The following is a 6,000-nucleotide window of genomic DNA, read 5'->3' as shown; positions in this document are numbered from 1 at the left end:
GTCTTAATTGTATATTTATCATTAAAACTATATTAAATTTAAATATTGTACATAAACTTCAGTGTTCTATTTCTGTATACAAATTCAAACTATTTATAAAATTTATTTTCACACTACTAATATTATACACAAACTTGAACTGTTAGCGAAATGTTCCAGCAGAAATAATTTTATTTTTAAATTTTTATTTTTTTACTCGTTTTTTCTTATTATGAAACTAACAAGTACGTTATCATTTTACAATCGTGATTGAATTCGCGAATTTTGAATGAATCTTAACGACACTTCATCGTAAGGTAAATGTTTTTAAAGCAGGGCATCCAGACATTTTTGTCAGTTTTAACTATATAGTTTAACAAATGATTATAATGTTCTTAATTTTAGAAAACTTGATAAAATGATGTCATTATTTTTTACTGTCGCCCCAAAAATATTATCTACGGTTACGGTTCCATAGTTTAAATAAAAATTAACCTTAATAACTAAAAAGTTAAGACCAAAGTATGGAATAATTTTATTTCAAAGTGCATAGGATAAATTCTTTCTAATACTTTTAATGATAGTCAAAATCAAAATTTGGTTTAATGTTGAGGGTTTTCTAGGACTACCTGTATAAATTATTTCAATCATAGGCTCCCAAACTTTTTTGGATCGTGGACCCCTTGAACTATGTTATCCATCCCTTATTTAATCGATATCGTTTTTTAATAATTTTTTTTACTGTACTAAAGTTTATTAATTATTCAATGTAGAAATTTGTTGGTTTTCAAAATTATTTATTCTCTATCGTGGAGCCCCTGAAAGTTATCGTGGACTCTTGGGGGGACACTTTGGAGGTCATTGATATAAATTAACCCGCTGCATTCATAAATATGTTGTGTTGTATATTTTAAATGTGTAACCATACGTCAATAATATAGCTTAATTAGTTGAAAGATCTCGTAAAGCGATCAATTTGATTCCCTCTAGAACCCTGTTCAATTGCACTCCTTGGCTCCTTGCTTAAACCCTGATCTATATTCCGGGTTGTCTAGCCCGGAAATATCGGACTTTTCCGAATAATTAAATATCGAGTCCGTCCGTGCATATTGATGTGAAATGATATGCTTTATTCATAACGTGCACTCATCTATAAATATAGTTGAATTGTCATATCGCCATCGCCAAAGGTGCAATCGTCGTCGTCGTCCTACCTGACGGAGAGCTCGAAATACCTGTGAAATATGTCTTATATAAAGGCGTTTGCCAGAGATATATAGAACTATTTAAGTTGTATATGTTGCCTCATTCCGTATGAAAAATGCTCGCTTGCATATTATAATGTTTAAATGGGATGAAATGATATCGGCAGATATTTCAAGTCTTTCTGAAATGCGGTTATTAAGATTTAGTACTATTGTGAGATTTTTATTAAAAGAACATATTGCAAGATGGAAAAGATGCATGTCTAGCCATGGAATGTAGTGACATATTAGAATTCAAATTCCATTCCACAGTTGATTTTGTTACCAAAATCTGCAGATTCTTTTTACACGAGTCATTAGATTTTCTACGAAAAATTATCAGCATTACGGAAGTTAACATAAAAATAGCACAACCGTTTAGTTTGTCATTTATAAAAATGCTATGTCGTTTAAAGCATAAGTTCTTAGGACTCGTTGAGTTCTTATTGCTACTGTTATAAATAAATATACACTAGTGGTCTATGGCATCGAACCTTAAGACAATTTTCTGGAAATTTACGTATCGCAATTTAAAATAATTTATAGCTTTAACAGCTAAATGACATTTTTCAACTTTTTTTTATTAGATCTCCAGAACCGCTAGATCTGCCTCTCAAAAATGTAATCATTTCTTCAAAAGGTCAATACATGTTTTAAGACGCTCCTTTCTCCCAAAAACTGAATTACAATTTTATTAGTAATTTTTCCCCCGTATCTTCAAAACTTCTGGACCTGCCATTTCCAAAAGATTATTAGCGAGTCATCTCCCCATCAATAGGAATCGAATGTTTTTTAAATCATTCAAATCGGATGATCGGTGCTTCTCAATCATGGACAAAAAATTGTCAGTTAATTTTTAGTTGTTTCGGTTCTAGTAAATTTCTTATTGTGTCTTATATATAATTTTCTTCATATTTAAACTTTTGACTAAATATTCTTATCTTTTAAAATATTGATATTCTTTCACCAAAAATTTTCAATTATTTCGTTTCTTAAAATGAATAATTTACATAATTGGTTACATCAATTAGTTTTCTAATGAAATGAAAGAAAATAATTTATGCAATTTATAATCTATAAATTATAAATGATGATAATATTTTTTTTAAGTTTTGAGTAAATTTGAGTAATAATACAAAATTCGGGGAAAAGAAAAAACATGCTAAAATTTTTAACATTGATCTTAATCTTGTAGCAATTACATTTTCTATAATTTGGCGGTCGTAATTTTAGCCATTATTTTTGATATATTTTGGTTTATAACTAATTTGGTTTATTGGTTTTTGGTATATTTGGTTTATTGGTTTATTAGTGAAATTTTTATTTCAATATACCACTTAATACAAAAATTACAATCACAACTGAATCTGTATATATTTTAATTATTCTAATTATAAAAGCAAATATTTTCTAAAGCGTTAATTCAATTTATATTTTTGTTAGATAAAAATTCTAAAGTTTCTATTTATATAATTCTACCAACGAGTAGAGAGCTCTACTTATACAGATTTTAATAATATCCACTTGAAGTATATAATTTAAGAAATATGGAAGTCATTCATAACAGTCTACATTTTTATTAAATATTTTAAAATTTGAGATACACACATTAATAAAACGTTTTGTAAATTGGACAATGTCACGCTATTCTCAAATCGTTCTGGATGTTACTAAATTCATCACAGTAGCAATCTAATCAATTTGTACCATGAATGTTGGCATCTGGAATTTGGAGAATAGTGTCAGGGCAATTTATTCAAATTATAATCAGGTACAGTTGGATAACATATATTTAAATAGTCAGTCCAGAAAATATTATTTTATTCTATTCAATATTTCTTTGCTCCGACTTCCTCCAAAATTGATGGGCAAATTCGACATTGGATTTAAACGTTGCCCATTATAAATCGTTAATGCATTTCTGTAATAAATTACATGATGCATTTAGTTTTTACGATCTAGACTATTCTATAGGAAATAATATTGCACAAAGTACAAAACAAATACTTACTTTCATACCCTTCTATAGAGCACGAGAATTGTGGAGAATGTGTAGAGATGGGAGATATTTTTCTGTCAGAAATTTCAACGGGACAATGGCGAATCGCATTTCTGAAATAAGAATTGTGAAATACTGCGACTGGACTTCTCAAATAGTTGAACAAATAGTGTTTTGAACTTTCAACTTCAAAAAACCCGATTCGCTAAGTTTATGCTTCCTCGACGTTTCAAGCCATTTTGAATCCAATGATACCAAATTTGGAAAAGGTATGAGTGTTTGTGTGTGAACAGATTTTTTACCGTAAATCTAAATTAATCGTAAGTTTTTACCGTTTCTTGTAATTAACCGTTGAAAAAAAAATTAAGTCGATTTTTATGAAACTTTTTTTGGCGATATATATCATGGTCTTATAGAACTTACTGAAATATTATGGCCTTACGATTTAAAAAAAATTTAAAATCTGGGAAAATGAGTAGTTTTTTTGAGAAAATAAGTTGGCTACTCCGGTAGAGTACTTAGTCTTAATGAACATACTAAACCATTAAAGTCCTACGAAAACGTGTTCAATTGTAAAAATTGTTGATTTCTGAAAATTTGCTTTTTGAAAATACTCCGAATTAATGTGTTCGTTCGTTTTCAATTATGTGTACTAAAACCACTTGTAAATTAATTTATTTTTTATTGACTAAGTCGATTATTTACACATATCGGTAAGTTCATGTAACTTGCCTCAAGGCAAATTACCAATACCAACTAGTTACTTGTATACCTTAAGAAAACAGAATATTTATCAATAATACATTTTGAACGAATTAATGATTACTTTTATTCAAATAATTTCTCATTGTTTTAATATTACACAATACCTTACCAGTTTCGGCTAAAAGTAATCAGTTATGATTATCATCTTGTTGTTTTGAGTTCACGAGAACACATTTTGAGAACTCTTACTATATTAAATGCACTTTTTCTAGAATGGTTTTATATTAGCCTGAAATTGTTTGTAAAATTAGCCCTGATTCACTAACAGCAATCAATTTTTTTTTTGAAATATCTCACTTTTTCATATATTGACTGCAATATTTGATAAGATTTATACACAAAAATTAATCTAACTTTTTCTAACAAAGTTTTACTCTGAAAATTGTACATTTTTTCTGTAATTTGAATTTTCTCTAATTAATGAACTGCAATGAATTTATAAATGCTTCTTGATAATGTTTTAAAAATACCTTCATACAAGTTTGACTTAATTTTTTTGTTTTATACAGAATTAACACAATGCAAACGAACTACATTTTACAAAAAAATCTGTACTGTTTGTGATAATACGAATATACTACAAATGAAACCATAAACAACAAAAATATACAATTTATTATCCAGTTTTTAATCTAATTGATTTATTTTGTATAAACGCAGTTTGTATCACAATTTAAATATGACAATTTTTTTCTAACTTTGCTATCAACCCAATTTTAACTAAATATATAAATTTTCTACTTTATCCAGATGATGTTCCTATAAATTATATATTCCCCATTATCATCTTATTGAGCACGCAATTAACTACCTATAACTTTTCAAATTAACAACTCAAATGTATACATTTCTATAATAAAAATTTATGGGTCGTCAATAGTCAAATAAATTGTTATTTTTATAATGAAGTATTAAATTAGAAACGGGCATGAAAATTACATAAAATACATTTACGAAAGTGTAAATCATTATAATTTATTACACGACACATGAAATTTTGATTTAGGAATATATTTAAAATTTGAATTGTGATCCTTTTTATAACTCACCGTGTGGTAATAAAATTTTTACAGTTAGGATGATCATGGATCCGAAGGATTAGCTTTATATAAATATAAATTTATATTAATATATATATATATATATATATATATTTATATAAACACTAGCTGGCCCAGCAAACGTCATTTAGTCACAAAAAATATTTTTAGAATTTTTTCAGTATAAAAAACAACTGATTCTGAATGAAAAAGTATGTTGTATATAAGGGAAGCTACCACAAATGATATAAAAGGTTTACCCACTGCAACGCATGCTCTATATGAATGTTTCTTAAGCATGTTAATTGTCATTGCAGGTCCTTGCTTAATCTGAAACTGATTTTATTTAAATTGATATGGCATATTTTGATTTTCTACCTATTATTACCGTGCTTATAGCATTATTGAATTGATGCAATTTAGTATCTAAGATCAGATTTCACAATTCTTGTAATTTATTATATTCATCTATAATCTAGGAATTATCTTCACTTTATATGATAGCAATTTAATTTCTTCTATTTATCAAATTTGAAAAAGCTTATTAACAAGTTACCTTTTAGAATAGCTGTTAAATATTCAGTAATTTTGAGGATACATCAACCTCAAAATTACTTAATTAGTTTTTATTGTGAAAAATAGATAGTGATTAATAAAAAACAGAGTGCGCGTAAGGATCACACGCGATTGAAGTAAAACTTATTTGCTACTGTACAAAGTTGCAAATTTAAGTTAAGTAAAAATAAATACATCATATAATAATTTTGAATAATTTTATTTTAGTAATATGGTAATCCTCGTGATGCACACATTTATTAGTGTGTCAACCATTATACACATTTATATATCGAAAAATTATAAATTATATATTTATAATAGCATTAAAAATATGCATAATATTTGATAACAATAATGTAATTAAAGTCAAAGTTCAAATATGACATGATCGGTTTGTCACTGTAATTAGCATTTA

This window comes from Ctenocephalides felis, unplaced genomic scaffold (assembly GCF_003426905.1).
Source record: "Ctenocephalides felis isolate EL2017-DRISC unplaced genomic scaffold, ASM342690v1 CF-g0.4_SCAFFOLD_03572, whole genome shotgun sequence".
Classification (NCBI taxonomy): Eukaryota; Metazoa; Arthropoda; class Insecta; order Siphonaptera; family Pulicidae; genus Ctenocephalides; species Ctenocephalides felis.
Note: the sequence above shows the minus strand (reverse complement) of the source record.